General features: G+C 46.0%; 1 long non-coding RNA gene and 1 other non-coding gene across 2 annotated transcripts; one reads left to right on the forward strand and one right to left on the reverse strand.

Moving 5' to 3' along the window:
• Positions 1-2,725: 2,725 nt before the first annotated feature.
• On the reverse strand, positions 2,726-4,347 carry LOC114610570. Its single transcript, XR_003709701.1, has 2 exons — positions 4,167-4,347; positions 2,726-3,270 (listed from the first exon to the last, which is right to left on the reverse strand). It is a non-coding gene; the product is annotated as an uncharacterized LOC114610570 (long non-coding RNA).
• Trnaq-uug lies at positions 4,006-4,077 on the forward strand. Its single transcript has one exon. It is a non-coding gene; the product is annotated as a tRNA-Gln (tRNA).
• Positions 4,348-18,837: the final 14,490 nt, after the last annotated feature.

Here is an 18,837-nt window from a genome sequence, read left to right on the forward strand (position 1 = left end):
TCATTGGTTCCTGATTGGAGTAAGTAGATGTTTGTAGATGTTTGTCCCCATCTTCCCAAGGTTAGTGTCACTCAGCAATGTGATATTAAGAGTCTCTGAGCACAAAACTGGAACATTTCTTCCTTTGAGTCTTCCTGTGTCCCAAAGCAAGTGGTTCAGTGACCACGTCTGTTAAGACACTAGCCACATTTAAAGACTAGGAGGCCCCAGGGCCTGCTCTTGAGAATTGTCAGCCACACCAAATGAAGTGAGAAGGCAGGTTTAAAAAAAACAAAAAACGAAAACCAAAACAAAACCCAACTCCCTTTCTTGTTAACTCATATTGCAACAAGCAAGGACAGTGAAGCAATTCTTTAATGGCACCCAAGGAACACAAGTAGGGGTTCAGTGAGGGTGCCAGTTAGTGAGATTAAGCTAGTGCCCAGGACAAACCTGAGCAGGGAGAAGCGGGGACACAAGGGCAGTCACTGTCACCCTTGTAAACGCAGAAGGAACTGCCATTTACACGCTGTAGGAATGTAATCCTCTTAGAACCCACACCAGGCCAGTTGTGGTGACAATGTCTTTGACCTCTGGTCTACAGAGCCAGTTGTGGGGCAGGATAGTGAACCTTGGGGAGTGGACAAGGAGAAGGAGAGAGAAGGGGGGGGAGGGCAGAGAGAGAGAGAGAGAGAGAGAGAGAGAGAGAGAGAGAGAGAGTGATTGATTATGCTTGTGTGTCCTGTGCAGTCATGGGACCCTTTGGGAGGGCGGGGGCAGGTCTATGTAGCCCTAGCTGTCCTGGAACTCAGAGATGAGCCTGCCAGCGCCCACAGAGTACTGGAATTAAAGGCATGTGCCACCATGCCCAGCTCACAGGCCCTTTTTAAGAATGAAATAAGCAGGGAAAAAAAATGAGATCTACAAAAGCCTAGTGTTTAGGCTCAGCCTTTAGGGAAGGTAAAGCCTAAGAGAAGTGTTGGGATTCTGACCCTGGACATAGGCTGAGGTTCCTATTTAACTTATCAAAGCAGACCTGGCCTCCAGGTTCTCCCAGCATCCCTCAGTCCCTACCTGAACTCTCTAGTCCAGAGGCTGGGCTTCTCTTCAGAGGCTCTTCAGTATACAATTCAGACATTTTGTTTTGGTCTCAGTGTCCTGTCCCCCAGTCCCCTCTGCAGGTCTCTTCCCCTTTCCCTTTGTCTCCTCATCTGCATGGTGACCTCCCTGGTCTCAGTCCTTGCGACTGGTGAACCAGTCCAAGAGTCCCCAATAAACTTGCCTTTATACTTTAACTTGGCATGAGTTGGCTTATTTCGTCTTGATAACTTATCAAGAAGCTCAATGTCAGGTTTATTTCTCAAAACTGAAAATCTTTAGTGTTTCTCCTGATAATATTCAAGAGTTACAAACTATTTTTCTTTCTTTCTTTCTTTTCTTTTTTTTTTTTTTGGAGACAGGGTTTCCCTGTGTAGCCCAGCAATGGCTGACCTGAAACTTATTCTGTAGTCCAGGCTGGACTCAAACTCTCCTGCCTCTGCCTCCCAAATGCTGGGATTAAAGGTGTGCACTGCCCCCACCCCACCCCGTGCACGCGCGTGCGCGGGCACACACACACACACACACACACAAAGAAAAGTTCTTATACATTCACTCAGAGACAAACTTACCAGTCAAGCTTTTTGGACGTGGACTAGCCATGTTCTTGACTGCATGCACAGAGGAGGAACTTATCAGAACAGTGGATAGCTCATAACTCTAACAAGGGGTGGACAAAGCAAACTCAGGAAAGTGGCCAAGACCAGGGACTGAGGCAACCAGGAGCCCAACAAGGCCAGTTTGCTTGGCATATCACCTGAGGAGCCAGTGGATATGCTATGGCTGCCCTACTGCACTAAGGCCAACGGTGTCAGAGACACCACCAGAACTAAATCCAGTTCTAAAATCTCTGGCTTCTGGATGTCAGTCTCTGGACAAAGCCCAATTGGTCAAGCTAAAGATAGACAGGCAGATGTCCCACCATCAACACATACACACACACACACACACACACACAAACACACACTTAGCCTGGAGAATAAGTATATCTACCTTGGACACAGCCTAGTATCACCCAGATTTGCAAAAAACATTGGATTTCTGGAGAAAGTGAGACATGCTATTTTTGGATGTCAACTTGACTATATCTGAGATTAACTAAAGTCCAAAAATGGAGGGCATACCTGTGAGGGACTTTTGCACAATTTGAAGTAGGAAGATCCACTTCAAATCCAGATCTTGAGGTGGGAAATCACATCTTTAATATATATTCTCTCTCTCTCTCTCTCTCTCTCTCTCTCTCTCATCCCTCTCCCTCTCTCCCTCTCTCTCTCTCTCTCTCTCTACACATACACACACACACACACACACACACACACATATATATATGCAGTCACTTACAAACAAAAATATTTATATTATATAGTCTACTACTTATATAGATATTCATCCTATAAGTTGCTACCATAGAACCCTGACTAATACAATATCACAAATAGATTGCACTAGTTCATAGCTCTTCTGTTTGTCTGTGGACAGCATCTTATACATAAGAAGTAGAAAGCAGAGCTGTTTGGTTTGGTTTGTCTTTTGTCTCAATACAAGTTTGGGGGCAGGGGAGTGTCTCTGTGGTCACTAAGGTCAGCAGAGTAATTGATCTGTAGGAGGCAAGAAGGTTGTTCGATTCAACACAATCAAGTAGCCAGTGTTGGTTCAAACTTTTCGAGTCTGACGCCAAGTAGTTTATTTGGTGAAAACTTTCCTGGTAATAACTAACCTTTGTGCACAGCAAAGTTTAAGACGTGATCTCACTGGAACTCTTTGTAAAATACATGTAACATCTTCCAGAAACGTCGTTTCTATAGACTGAGAAAAACATGTTCAACGATAATGGTCTGGGGAGGAACTGGTGAGGTCCCAGGCTATCAGCTTCAGGTCCCAGGCGTATTAATCACATCCACTCCTTCTAGGCAGAAAACATGTTATACACCTTCTCACTGAACAGACATCCCTGTGTATTTAACATTCCTGGTTTCCTCAGTGCTTATCTGTGAGCAAAAGAACTTCTGTGCCTCACACACAGGTTATTTCTTAAACTCTTGTACAATAGTCATCGTTACGGGGCCAATTCTCGCTGTATTATAATAAACAATACATAGTCAAGAGCCTCCTCGAAGCAGCCTCGAGGCACAGATGGATGTCCAGTAGGATAATGCTCCGAAGGTGAATTGCTGAGCCAAATTGTTGACGGACCTGCAGAAACACATTTAGGGAAAATGAAACACTAGAGAGCGCAGAAGTGGGGGTTTTGTTGTTGTTTTGCGGTGTGTGAGTGTGTGTGTGTTGACAGTGGGTGTCTGTTGTTAAAATTCTGACTGGGTTTTACTAAGGACCGGAGCGCTAGAAGTTTCGGTAGTCCGGCCTTAAGAAGCGCGGGCGGAAGTGCAGAACTGGAAGCGCCCATCTCCCTACAGGTCATTTGCATAGCGCGGAGCAGGGGCTGCGGCATCCATGTGGGGCGCACTCTCCAGCATCCCCGTTTGCACCCCAGCTTCGCCCGGGGTTTGAACGGCTGTGCCACCACGTGCCAGTCCGTGTCCTTCCCCGCTGGGCCAAAGCGTCCTCGCCACAGCCCTTCCAGTATAAACGCAGGAAACGAGTAGAAAGCCCAGGCTGCGTGCGCCGAACCTCCTGCCCGGAGTCCCGGACCACAGCCGGCTTTCTCCGGACTTGGTCTGACCCGACAACCCGCCGCTCCCGGGACTTGGAGTCAAGAGCCGGGACCCCTGGAGGAGCACCGGAAGAGGTGACACCACGGACCCCAGGAATGTTTGGAATTCGTAAGGAAGTGGGAATCTCAGTGGTTCCGTGTCGGCTCGCCACTGCGGCCACCGGCCACGGGCCCAAGCCAAGTGTAGCGAAGCTTAGAAAAGGTTACCCAACGTCATGTGGCTTGAGAAGGCTGCCGGGCGCCTAAAACCGCCAGCAGGTCCCATGGTGTAATGGTTAGCACTCTGGACTTTGAATCCAGCGATCCGAGTTCAAATCTCGGTGGGACCTCACTGAACCTTTTTTTGGCCCTAGAATCCCAGTTTTGGGGCCTGCAGGGAGTATCAACCAACCCGAGGCTCCGCGAGGACTGCACTGACCTGTAGGATGGACGTTCAGCTTCCTTCCCTGTGTCACAACAGGTTTACATTTCAGGAACAGCCTGGGCTGGGAGGCACTGCGCACGCGCGCCGAGTCGGGCGGAAAAATTAACGTGTTGATGGAAGACTGAACATAACTTTACCCTGGAGGGAAAACGAAAGAACCCGAAGGATCCCGAGGCTTTCCTGTCTGAGTACCGCTGCACTCGCCGCGCCTGGGAGCCTCCGCCCCCTACTCTCTGATTGGCGGTTGTACAGAACGCGCGGCGGGATTGCTTTGTGAACTGCGAATGAAGTGGCCGGACAGGGCCAGGGGGCGGGCAACTGGTGCCAGGGGGCCTCTTATTGGATACAAGCGAGCGGTTCCCGGAGGCTTGTGCGTTTAGGGGTCAAAAACCTGTGTTTTGGTCTTGCTTCTGCGTTGCTCACCCAGCGAGGTTGTGTTTCAGTTAGACAACAGTCCCTTAGGCAGCTGACAGTTGGTCAGGACTGTTTCTCACCGTCCGTGGGGTGTTTCTGCGAGCGAAGGGCAGGAATCGCTAAGGATTCCTCCAACAGCATCGCGCCGCGGGTGGAAAAATATGTACAGGGAATATATCTTCTTTGGATTCAGATCTGGGGTTTGAGACTGTCCCCGTGGGATAAATGACGAGGGAGCCTGCTGACGCATTCTGGTCTCCCTACAGAGTGACTGGCACGGTGGCTATAGGTTATCACCCTTGGGAAGATGCCATGGAAACAAAAAGGCCCCTCTTTCGTCTCTCTTATTAATGCTCTAAGCATGCCTCTTGCAGACACGACCCACGCACTCTTTAAAACGTCTGAATGGATCAATTTGAATGAGCCATCCCAGCCTCAAAAATATCAAGACGTGAGAGGAGGCACACTTGCGCTACCAGAAAATGAAGCTGCTTGTTAATGTTACATTAAAGAAATTAAGATAATGTCCAGATGGATAAACATACTGATGGAAGAGAATACAGAAGCAAGATGCAGCCCCACCTTTATGGACAGTTTCTAATAACAAAGGTGTCACAAAATTTAAATAATAATAAAAGGTAGCACAACAGAGTTAGGAGAAAGGACCTACTGGACATCTGCCCATGCATTTGGGGGGGGGGGGGAATGAAATCGGATTCCCGCCTACACCAAGCACAGCAGCAAATCCCACGAGAATTGTTGACCTGAAAGTGACAGGAACAGTGAGCTTTGGCTGACGACATAGGGGAATACCTACACCTCAGTTTAAACAAGGCCTGAATAAAACGCACAAACACTGAATGTACTACCCCATGTTCTTATCGAAAAAGTGAAAATATCTGGGCGTGTTGCTCAATGGTAAACCGCAAGGCACTCAGGGCCTGGCATACTAAGAGAAAAGGTACACCACGGACTTGGAATATGCACGTGTAGTGCATAAATAGCAAATAAATCTAAAATTCTAAAAGCCTGTAAGAAAACAGCCTGCAGAAAAAAGTAGCAAAACCATGTGCTGGGGGCATAGCTCAGCGGGTAAAGTGCTTGCATGCAACCACATGGACCTGAGCTCCGCCCACAGGAACTCATGTCAGAGAGCTGGGCATGGTGGAGAGTGTGTGTAATCCCTGGGAAGCAGAGGCAGAAGGGTCTCTGGGGGTCACTGACCAGCCAATAAGAGAACCTGTCTTTATAAATAAATAAATACATAAATACATAAATAAATAAATACAAAATACTTGAGATTGACCCCTGGCTTTCACATTCACATCCATATTGTTAAACAGCAACATCGAGAGGAAAACAGCTTCAGACTTGAGCGGCCCCTCACTTTGGAAATCCAAAGCAACCATCACATGTCAGAAGATGTAGTATCTCATTAAAGAGCTAAGGTGGACACCTCACACCCACCAGATAACAATGCTAAGTGTATCTGAGAACATGGGATAAGATGGGCTGGGAGCATAGGTCAGCAGTAGAACACACACACAAAGCCCTGGGCTGACATCTGTACAGACATGGGTTCATTCACATAGGCACAGACACATAGATAGGACAAAACCCACAGGTACCTCTCAGCATCATGGGATATCCCTATAATGCCAGTTCCTGGTGTTGGGGTCTGAAAAAACAAAACAACCCAAGCAGTCACAAGGGTCCAGTAAAGCAAGATTCTTATTGGAATTAGGCAGCAAAAACTGGCCACTTGGGGACAACAGCACAAACTCAGGAATTAACTGTGTCTTTGAACGTTCATTTTGTAAGTATTTAAGCAGATACCAAAATCTTACTGCAGTTAAGCTGCTACTGATTGGTCAGGGCTGTAGAACAGACTCTAGAACTGAACTGCGACTCTGAAGAGAAATTGTACAGCATTTTCAAAGGCTGGAACCTCAAAGTGAGGGAGAGCAGGGCTGGCTGTGGCATTTCCCAGTCATATTTTGACACGAGTTGGGCAAGGAAGCAAACATCAGTGGCTGCCTTTATCTAGGTCACCCAGTTTCAGGGTCTTGAGTCAGCTTTTGCAGTCGGGCCCCCTCCTTGACTTCTGACCTGGAATTCAGAATGATAAGGGAACAAAGGGGCAGGCAAGCTGCATGTACTCAATTTAAGTCCTAATGGCAACACATTTACGACATGTATGCCTTAGCTTAGATAGCCCGAAACTTCCTTCTTTACATCCTTCAGTGGTTAACAGACAAACATGAAACATCTGAAGAAGCGGGAGAGGAGTCGGTCCCCAGGTCTGCGAATGAAACCTGTTTTGACCCTGCTAGCAAAATGGAAGTTGTGCATGAGATGGCTGGACTCAGGCAACTATCTCTCGACACCAGCACATGGCAAGAAGAGGCAGGAGGATTGCTGAGAGTCCGAGTTCAGCCTGGAGTACATGGTAAGTTCAAGAGTAAACAGCAAGTTTTGTTAAATAGAGCCGGGTGGTGGTGGCACACGCCTTTAATCCCAGCACTCAAAACACAGAGGCAGGTGGATCTTCATGAGTTCGAGGCCAGCCTGGGCTACAAAGCAAGTTCCAGGACTGCCAAGGATACACAGAGAAAACCTGACTCGAAAAACAAACAAACAAACAAAAGCAAGTTTTGCTGAATAGCAAAAACCTTATTTCCAAAAAACCAAAACCCTGGTATGAGTCCATGTTATTCTGGATATTTGTTATATTCTACACAGAGAGTTAGATGCTTAAAAGTTACTTATCTAGAGGGTGGAGAGATGATTCACTAGTTTAGAGCACTGGATGCTCTTCCAGAAGACCAGAGTTCAATTCTGAGCCCCCACATGGCAGCTGCCAACTATCGGTAACTCCGTTTTCAGGCAATCTGTTGTCTTCTTCTAGTCTTTGTGGGCATCTGGCATACATGTGGTGCACAGATATAAGGCAAAATACTAATACATATAAAACAAATAATAAATAAATCTTTAAAAATTACTTAAGATGATTATGTGTTGAATGCCTGAAACCCCACAGGTCTCAAGCCCTGCTCAGGCTACATACTAAGACTCTCTAGGCTCAGAAAATAAGAGCCCTGGCTCTTCCAGAGGACCTGGGTTTGAGTCCCAGAACCTACATGATACAACTGTATGTCACTCCAGTTCCAGGGGACCCAATGCTGTCTTCTCAGGCACTGCATGCACATGGTACACACACACACACACACACTCACACACACACACACACACACTCACACACACACACACACTCACACACACACCACAGGCAAAACACTTATACCCTTAAAAATAAACAAGTAGCTCATTTGGTGGAGTGTTTGTTTAGCATGCAGAAAACCCCTTGTTCATTCCCATCACCGGATGTGGAGCATCTTTAGGAGGTGAAGGCAGGACAAACAGGTGTTCAAGATCATCCTCAGGGGCTCTAATAGGGAGTTGGAAGCTAGCCTGGGATCCAGCAGAGACTGTCTCAAAAAATAAAATGCTTATTTTAGCTGACCGTGATGGCGCCTGCCTTTAATTGCAGCACTTGTGAGTCAGAGGCAGGCAGATCTCCACGAATCTGAGGACAGCCTAGTCTACATAGTGAGCTCCAGAACATCCCAGATGTGCTGAAAGACCCTGTCTCAAATAAGTAACTATTTTTAAAAAGACTTTGTCTAAAACAAAACCAATCCAGCAATATGGTTTTGCTTTTGCTAGACATATGGATGTATTTACAAGACCAGGTAAAGTCTAGGTGTCCTACAAAGACCTGGATGAAAATCCATCCTCCCTCAATTGGCAAGATATAGGTAAGCAATTTGAATGTATTAAGCCTCTTTGGTAAAAGAATAACCATGGTGCCTTTTGCCTGCCAGTGTCTGGAGAATTAGTAAAACAATCAGAAAAGCCCTAGCTAAGTGTACTGTCACACGCCTATAATCCCAGCACTTGAAAGGTTGGGTCAGCAGGATCAGAAATTCAAAGTCATCTTCAGCTACACAGCAAGCTTGAGGGCAGCATGAGATTCTGCCAGAGAAAGAAAGAGGCCAGGGAGATGGCTCAGTGGATGAAGTCACTTACCACACAAGCCTGGTGGCCTGCAACCTGCATAGAAAAAAAAAAAAAGGAGAGAGGTGACACCCAGAGGTTGTCCTCTGACCTCCACGAACATCCCTGGCATACATTCACCTCCCCCCAGCTCATCAGGAACATGGAGACACACGTGCACTGTGAGAGTAGACAGAAGCACTCAGATCTATGTCTGTGCTATGTCCAATAGTGGTGACTTCTCCAAAGACAACCAGCATAGTGACGTTCTAGAAGCTCAAATACTAGAAAGAAGAAACACTAATGCACAGAGGAAAAACTTAGAAAGCACAAACGGCTACTTAATGTATTTGCTTATGCGTTCTTAGTCTGGGTTGCGACAGAGGCTATGAGAACTCATGGATGGAAGTTCAAGGGGCAATTAGGAAGAATGCTCTGATGATTTTGCCGTTCATCAGTGGGACAGTCCCGAGAGCTAGAGCTTCTGGTGCCTAGAAATCTGGAGAACTCGAAGTCTTCTGTCTGCCGTGGTGTCAGAGGTTTCTGCGCTTGCAGGGAGACTGGGCACCACGCTCTCATCAGGCCTTCTCAGCGTCTGTTGGCAGGGAATCCTCACTTCCAACTCAGAGCTTTGCTGGCCATCAGCTTTCACATCGATTTTCCAGGGGTTTCCACCTTTTTGTTTTTGTTGGTTTGTTTTATTCATTGGTATTAAGACAATGAAATAACATATTTTGCTTCATAAACCAGCACGCACGCGCACACACACACACACACACACACACACACACACACAGAGAGAGAGAGAGAGAGAGAGAGAGAGAGAGAGAGAGAGGCTGGAAACATGGCTCAATGGTTAAGAGCATAAAAGCACTCACACTCATTCCTCTTGCAGGGGATCTGGGTTCGATTCTCAGCACCCACATGGTGGTTCACAACCATCTGTTACTTCAGTTCCTGGAGAATCCAATGTCCTCTTCTGACCACCTTGATCCCAGCACTTGAAGGCAGGTGAAGGCAGGTGAAGACAGGTGGATCTCTGAGTTAAAGGCCAGTCTGAACTACAGAGTGAGCTCTGGGACAGCCAGGAGTACACAGAGAAACACTGTCTCCAAAAGCTCAAATAACCCAATAGTATTCACTGTTCTCTCTCTGTTCTTTTGGAAGCTCCAGGTTCTCCAATCCTGTCTCCCCCTCTTTCTATCCCCTGTAGTTTTGGGAGAAACATCTCTTTTCTCACAATACTCTGAAAAGTCTTGGTTTTCTTCCCAAGAAGGGACAATGACTCTATTTTCTGGAATGTGCTAGAGATTAATACCTTCAGTAGCATGATGTCCCAGTCTGATTCACCAGCAGAGGGCAGCACCCTGGCACCAGCAAAGCTGCATTTGAATCTTACCTTCCCGAGGCTGTCACTTCCTTGTCTTGATTTCCACTGGCAGGTAAGATAATGTTTGTGCATTACTTCTCACACAGTTTGGCACATAGTAGCCTGTGAATTGCAGAACACAGACTCCATTCACACCCGTTGACCAGCAACTTTAAGGTCAATGAGATAAAGCAAGCCTTGACCTCTGCCCTCAGGGAGTCTGAGAGCCTTAAAAGAAAAAGAAATTGGAGCTGGAGAGGCAGCTCAGTGGCTAAGAGAGCTTGCTGTCCTGGCAGAGGACCCAGGTTCGATTCCCAGCACCCACATGGCAGGTCATAACCATCTGTAACTTCAGTTCCAGAGAATCCAATGCCCTCTTCTGGCTTCCATAGGGACCAGATATGTACACAGTGCATATAAGCAAAACACTTATACATGTAAAATTAAAAATAAAATGTTCTGTATTATTATTCTGTGGGGGGATGATGTGTGCACCTGCTTGTTGACGTGCATGGGAGAGGTACTTGCAAGAAGGAGGTCAGAGGGCAACTTTCAGGAGTCAGTTCTCTCCTACTGTGAGTTCTTGGGCTTGAACTTGGGTAGTCAGGCCTATGCAGCAACGTCTTGATGAAAATATTAAAATTGAACCCCTAATCCTGACCCCTGGAAGGCTGAGGCGTGGACATAGAGGCCAGTTTAGACTATAGAACAAGTTGCAGACCAACCTGTGATAAGTATTGAAAACCTGTCTTAAAGCCAAAACAAGATGGGCATAGTAGTCCACGCCTTTAATCCCAGTACTTGGAAGGCAGAGGCAGGTGGATCTCTGAGTTCCAGGCTAGCCTGGTCTACAGAGTGAGTTCCAGGCTAGCCTAGTGTACAGAGCAAGGTCCATGATAGTCAGGGCTACACAGAGAAACCTTGTCTAGAAACAAAACCAAACAACAACAAAAAGCCAAAACAATCAAGAAGGGCAGAGAGGACAAACTCCTAGAGAGAATGAACTGGAGACAAAGAAAGCCCTGGGCAGGAGGGGAGCTCCCCAGGGAGCTGTGGGGCCTTTAACTAAGGATCTTTAACCAAGGCTGCAGCAAAGGGAGGCGGTGAAGCCTTTACAGATGGGTGCTTGAGAGCTTTCCAGTCATGGAGAATTCGTGTAGCTAGGACTTAGCACGCCCCACAGCAGGTACAAGCCTATAATCTCAACACTTGAGGAATTGAGATAGGAGGACCAACATGATCAAATCTAAGGCCATTCTCTGCTGCCTAATATGTTAGAAGCTCACCGTCTCATTAGAACCCCTCTCAAAAAGAAAACAAGCATTTGAAACTTGAAGATGACTTAGCCCGATATTACTGGAACAGGGCTTGGAGAAGCGGAAGGGCACGCCTCCTCCCCAGCTGCAGATCCTCTGAATGGCAGTCCCCTGGTCTCTGCTTCTCTGACCCAACGGCTCTCAGTCCTCTTCATTGCCCTTTCTCCTCTGGCTGTCCTGAGTTCTGGGGTTCCTTCAAGTTCTTCTTTGTGGCTTTCTTCTTTCAAACGTGCACAGCCCTCTCAAGCAGTCTTGGAAGATCAGCTACCATTTGTCAATGATTTGGAGTAGGGTACAGAAGTTAAAAGGGAAGAGTGTAGGGGAATCTCTGGGCAAGTGTGTGGGGGAGACTTGGGGGTGGGGTGGGGGTGGATGGTGGGGTGGTTTGAGTGGGTTGGGCTACTTGGAGGGTGGAATGGGTTGAGGTGCATGGAGGGTTGGGGATGGGGTGGGGAGGTGAGGTTGGAGGATGTCTGTATCTGTCACATCACTGTTCACTCATCATCCAAGGACCATGATAAAGTTGAAGGAAGCATCCTGAATACTTTTCTCTGTCTGTCTTTTTCTCTATTTCTTTTTTTTTTTTTTTTTTTGGTTTTTCGAGACAGGGTTTCTCTGTATAGCCCGGGCTGTCCTGGAACTCACTCTGTAGACCAGGCTGGCCTCGAACTCAGAAATCCGCCTGCCTCTGCCTCCCGAGTGCTGGGATTAAAGGCGTGCGCCACCACCGCCCGGCTTTTTCTCTATTTCTTACCTCCACTCCGTTCCTTCTTCTAACCACATCTGGGAGGATGGCTGTGTTATACTGCTTCCCCTTTCTCTGAAAACTGCTGCTCTCAGGGTGTCCCTGAAAGTCATTTCCGCTTCCTGGGAAGTTTGTAAAGGTTCTGGTCAGGTGGTCAAAGTCATGGAGCATAACTAAGGAACTGAAGACAAAGAGATCTAGGACGATGTTGAGATGAGACCCTTTGGGGGTGAATCCAGACGCTGAAAACAGTAGGCGGATCTCTAGAGGCAGGTCAAAGAGAGAACTACAGATTGTCCTCACTGAAATAGCGATTTAGGAGTTAGTGTTGTGTCTCCCAATATCTGTGGACTACGGAGTGTCTTCTAGACAACCATGATGTCTTTGATCATGTTGTCTTTAACCAAAAAACTCTTCCCAGAAAAAAAAAAAGAAAAGGAAAGAAAGAAAGGAAGGAAGGAAGGAAGGAAGAAAGAAAGAAAGAAAGAAAGAAAGAAAGGAAGGCAATAGACTTAAGACGAATCTTGGAGCAGAAAAATTACATTAGTGAAAAATCTGGAGAAATCCAAAGTCTTGAGTTTAATAAATAACTTTGTACTAATGCTAATTTCTTGGGTTTGTTTGTTTATTTTTATGTGTGTGTCCATTCACCCATGTGTACACGTCAATATCTCAGGGCCTCTCTGTGATATTGCTCTGTGTCAGAGCAAAACTCTCAAGGGCTGATTCCCTTCTTCCACCTTGTGGAGATCCAACTCAGGTTGTCAAGCATGACACCAGACATCTTTACTCAGTGAAGTATTTCTCCAGCCCGCTCTTGCTTGTTCTTTTGAGCCAGTGTCTCACTGTGTAGCCCTGGCTGACCTGAAACTCACAGTGTAGAACTTGCTGGCCTCATGCCTCACCCTCTTTTTTTCCACGTGCTGGGGTTACAGGCTTGCACCACCATGTCCATTTCTTAATGTCTTTATTTTAATAAATGTCATGGTCATACAAGAGGTTACCATTGGGCAGCTTGGGAAAGGGCAGAGGGGAATTTTGTTACTTTGCAATTCTGCACTTTGTCTGTAAATCTAAAAATAGTTCAAAATAAAACCACTAAGCGGGGTGGAGACTGGGCAGGGTGGAGGGGTAGGAGAAACTGTGGTCAGGATGTCTTAAAAACAACAAAAAAAATAAAACAAAACAAACAAATAAATAAAACCACCAAAGGAAAAATGTAAAAAGCCAAGAAGCTAGTGGTGGTAGGATTTGATGGCCTCGTGGTGTGTGATCAGAATCTTCAAGCAGTGGCTTCTGCAGCATGGTGGGCAGACTTGGGAAAGGCCCAGTGTAGTGTCCCAGGCTTGCTGGGTGACACCACTGTGCCCAAGCTGGATGCCATTGGAAGAAATGGCTGGTGTGCTCTGAGGAAACAATAGTGCCTACCTCTCAGGGTTCAAACCCTTAGAGATCTATGAAATCAAGACAGAAAGGGTGGCCTGGATGCCACCAGGAACCCACTATCAGAATGATCATATCCCTTCTCTTTTTGTGTGTGTGCCTGTGTGTATGTTTGAGTGTGCAAGTGCACCTATGAGTGTGTGTATGGGAGGTGTGTATGCCTGTGCCTATACATGCATGTGTAAGCCAGAGGCAATACATCTTTCTTCAGATGCTGGTCACATGTTTTATTTGTTTTTGTTTGTTTGTTTGTTTGTTTGTTTTGAAACAGGGTTTCTCTGTCTCTGGCTTAGAATTCAGGGATCAGCAAGTCAACTAGGCTGCCCAGTGAGCCCCAACATTCCATGTGTCTCTGCCTCCCCAGAACTGGAATTACAAATGTTCATTACTCTGCCCAGGTTCCTTCCTTCCTTCCTTCCTTCCTTCCTTTCTTTCTTTCTTTTATTTTTTTTTTCTTTTTATCTTTCTTTGAGACAAGTTCTTAGTATAATGCCCTGGTTGTCCTGGAACTCAATATGTAGGCCAGGCTGGCCTTCAAAATTACAGAGATCTACCTGCCTCTGCCTCCTGAGTGCTGGAATCAAAGGCATTCACCACCATGATGCCACAGGCAACCTGCCTTTTTGAAAACTTGGCTTTGAACTTGCAAGGACAGCACTTTACTGATAAGGCATCTCACCATCCCCCATTCCTGTCCTTTTAACCTGCTCACATGAGGCTTGGGCACAAGAGGAAGGACACAGCACCACAATTCCATTAAGTGGAAGATGTGTTCTGTGCTCGGATAGCTGGCATTGTTTATGGTACTAGGGAAACAGAAGTTGTGTGTGCACTTGTATACTGTGTAGACTTTAGTCAATTCCACATTCAAGAAGCTGGGGCAGGAGGATCTGATGTTTAAGCATAGCCTGAGCTGGTTTTATGTGTCAACTTGACACAAGCTGGAGTTATCACAGAGAAAGGAGCCTCCCTTGAGGAACTGCCTCGATGAGATCCAGCTGTAAGGCATTTTCTCAATTAGTGATCAAGGGTGGGAGGACTCATTGTGGGTGGTGCCATCCCTGGGCTGGTAGTCCTGGGTTCTATAAGAAAGCAAGCTGAGAAAGCCAGGGGAAGCAATCCAGTAAGTAACATCCCTCCATGGCCTCTGCATCAGCTCCTGCCTCCAGGTTCCCGCCTTGTGTGAATTCCTGTTTTGACTTCCTTTGGTGATGAACAGCAATATGGAAATGTAAACTGAATAAATCCTTTTCTCCCCATCTTGCTTCTTGGTCATGATGTTTGTGCAGGAATAGAAACCTTGACTAAGACAGCTACCTAGCGAGAATGTCTCAGCAAAACAAAGCAAACAGACATACCCCAAATAGAAAAGAATGCTTGGCCAATGACTGAGCTTGAAGCTCAGAAGATCTTGTGACTCTTATTGTGCCTTGGAGTGGCTAGGAAAGCGCAGCCTTCAGAGAACGTGTGGCGTACAACAGTCTGAGTGAAGGTGAGCAAAAGAAAAGGCTCCTCTAACTGGGACGCTGGCCAAGAAGAAGGGGAAGAGTTACTTGCTTGAGATACTATACTTGGGATAGAAATCCTAGCTACCAAGGATGTCAGGTCTCCTGGATCTTGAATTGCAAATAGCTGTGAGCCACCATTCGGGTGCTGGAACTGAACTTGGGTCCTCTGCAGGAGCAATAAATGGTCTTAGACAGAAAAAAAAAAATCTCTCCAGCCTTTCCCCATTCTTTAAAATAATCATTGCTAGGCATGGTGGTACATACCTTTAATCCTAACACTGAAGAAGAAGACTAGATCTCTACGTTCAAAACCACCACGCTCTATATAGTGGCTGTGCTGGAACTCACTTGATAGATCAGCCTGGCCTTGAACTCACAGAGATCTCTGATTCCCCAGTGCTGGGATTAAAGGTGTGTGCTATGCTGCTCAGCAGTACTGACACTTAATTGCTGTTGTTTGGTCTTCACTTTTAGCTTGGAGGTATTTAGAGTCATCTCGGAGGCACAACTTTAGGTGTTTCTGGCAGTTTCCATAAAGGATTAACTGAGGGGAGATGATGCAAGATTAACACCTTCTAAATGGTGGCTGAGATAGAAAGATGAATAAGGAAAATGCAGCGATACCTGCCTTACATTCTTCTTTCTGTCACCTTCTGCAGGTATTGAAGGCTTCTTCAGCCTTCCAAGGTGGACTAAATGAAACCTGGCTGCTCTCCAGAGAGCTTTCGAGTCTTCTCACAGTGAAGCATCCAACTTTGTGGACCCAGTAGCTACAATGTTACCAGCCTCTCTAACATACGGATGGACGTTGTTGGAATGCCCAACCCTTATGCTACAAACCAGCTAGCAAATCCCCTTTGTACACAATCTATTAGTTCAGTTCCTTTAGCTCAGGCTGACTAATACAGCTGTCCTTCGTGAATACCTGCTCTCCTCCCCAGCAATCAGATGTCAAGCTCGGTAAACTTTACTTCCCAAGAAAACTCTTCAAGCCATCTCCGCTACTACTTATGGCCTTTGCTCTTTGTCTCGCCTCTTCCCCCAAGAACAATCACTTCTTAGTTTCCTTTCCAACCTTCTCTTTCCACTTGCAATCTTGTCAAGAGCAAATTACCACTAGGTGTGGTGGTTCATATCTGTCATTCAGCACTGAGGAGGTAGAGGCAGAAGTGTTGGTCTGAGTTCAAGGTCAGCCTGGGGTATGATATGAGATTCTATTATAAATAAGCAGGCAAGGAAACACACACACACACACACACACACACACACACAAATAGGAACATCAGTAACTAACATTAGTAAGTCATCCTCAGCATTAAAGCTGTGTAGCCCAACAAACAAGACCCTTCTGATCATCCAATCCACCACTAGGAGTACCCTAAGGACCCAGGACTTCTTCTTGACATTCAGTTCCAACCTGACTGCTGTTCCATTTAAAATATAGATCTTGGGGCTGGAGAGATGGTGCAGCAGATAAAAGCATTGGCTGCTCTTCCAGAGGACTCGGATTGTTTCCCAGGACCAACACGGTGGCTCACAACTGCCTGTAACTCCAGTTCCAGGGAATCTGATGCCCTCTTCTGACCTCTGAGGTCATGCATGCATGCATACATACATACATGCAAGCAAAATACTCATTTACATAAAACAAGTAAATCTCAAACCGCAAAACATTAAAATACAATTCGAGCTGGGCATGGGGATGCACACCTTTAGTCCCAGCTCTCAGGAGTCTAAATAGCAAGTTCCAGACCATCTAGAGCTACAGAGTGACTTCCTGTCTCAAAAGAAAGGAAAATAACAATAACAACAACAAAAAAGTTTGAATGAGACTAGCTGCATAGGCTCATACATTTGAATGCTTAGTCACCAGAGAGTAGAACTATTTGAAAGGATTAGAAGGATTATAAGGTGTGGTCCTGTTGGAGGAAGTGTGTCGCTAGGCTTTAAGGTTTTAAAAGCCCACACCAGGCCTGACTCTCTCTGCCTGCTGCCTGCAGATCGAGGTGTGAAGTTCTCAGCTACTGCTCAAGCACCATGTATACAGCCATGCTCCCACCATGCTGAAAATGGACTAACCTCTAAAACATAAGCAAGTCCCCAACTAAATGCTTTCTTTTATAAGAGTTTCCTTGGCCATGGTGTCTTTTCACAGCAAGAGAACAGTGACCAAGACAATATATATATATATATATATATATATATATATATATATATATATAATCTTTTATTTTTTTTTTTTGAGACAGAGTCCCACTAAGTATCCCAAGCTGGCCTCAAAATGAACTATGTCAATTTCGCCAATGCTGGAATTGCTTGCTGTGATGGTTTGTATATGCTTGTCCCAGGGAGTGGCACTATTAGGAGGTGTGGCCCTGTTGGAATAGGTGTGTCACTGTGGGCATGGGCTTTAAGACCCTCACCCTAGCTGCTTGGAAGCAAATCTTCTCCTAGCAGCCTTCAGATGAAGATGTAGAACTTCTTCGCCTGCACCATGCCTGGCTGGATGCTGCCACATTCCCACGTTGATGATAACAGATAATGGACAGAACCTCTGAACCTGTGAGCCAGCCCCAATTAAATGTTGTCCTTATAACGTTGCCTTGGTCATGGTGTCTGTTCACAGCAGTAAAACCCTGACTAAGACACATGCCGCCATGCCAGACACCAAACCATGGTTCTTCTTCTTCTCCTTTCTGTGCCTCTGTTTGCAATGTTCTTTTCCCCAGGAGTATCACCTGTCATCTATTCACAACATAAGTCTTTTGTGCTCAGTTCTCCAAGGAATTATTCCTCTATCCTTTCTTCCAGGACTCAGTGTGCCCTTTCAGCTGGATAGGTAGCCCTCCTAGATGTTCCTGTAACATCCCACAGACCTCTCTGATATTTCAGAGATGTTTGTCTATGATTCTTTCAGACAAAGCCTCAGATCTGTGCTCGTGATTATATTCTCATCCCTGAGTAGCGCCTGACTGACCTATTAACTGAGCCAGGTCCTTTGGCTGCTTAAATACCTTCCTCTGCTTCTGTTTACCCTTAAGGTAAAGAAGAAAGTTCCTCTCTTTTTAGACAGGGTTTCCCTGAGTAGACCAGGCTAGCCTGGAACACACTATGTAGCCTATGCTGGACCTGTATTTGTCATCCTCTTTCCTCCATCTCCCTAGTCTTGGCATTATAGGCATGTCCTACTATGCCCAAATCATAAAAACAATTCTTTAAAAATTTTAATTTATATTTTACTTACTTATTTTTAATTGTGTGTGTTTGCATGTGTGAGTGCGTACCTGTGAACATTCATGCATGCACACTTTTGGAGGCCAGGTATGTCAGATCCTCTGAAACTGAAGTTACAAGCAGTTGTGAGCTTCCCAGTGTGGGGGCTGGGAACCAAACTGGGTCCCCTGCAAAAGCAGCATCCGCTCTTAACCACTGAGCTCTCTCTCCAGCCCCTCATGAAGGAAATTTATAATTGGTGTCACAGAAACATCCTTCAAGACTTTCCCTGGCTCTCCCTCTCTGCTCTACCTGCTTTACACTGCGCCCTTTTGCTGGTAGTCGCCTTGACCACGTTCATTGCCCTAAAGTGCTTCTCCACCGCTCTTGACTTCCAGACTGTGATGTGACCTCTGTTAACTTCACTTCGAATTCTTTTAGGTTTTTATCTACCAACTCCCATGAAAATAAGAACCAGCTAGTCTTTCTCATGCTTCTGGCTATCCTGCCCTATGCATAACAGACACTCAATACATTACATAAACCATAAACAATGCAATTCTGACCCTATGAATCTCTCTCTCTCTCTCTCTCTTCCCCA

This window comes from Grammomys surdaster, unplaced genomic scaffold (assembly GCF_004785775.1).
Source record: "Grammomys surdaster isolate TR1022 unplaced genomic scaffold, NIH_TR_1.0 126048, whole genome shotgun sequence".
Lineage (NCBI taxonomy): Eukaryota > Metazoa > Chordata > Mammalia > Rodentia > Muridae > Grammomys > Grammomys surdaster.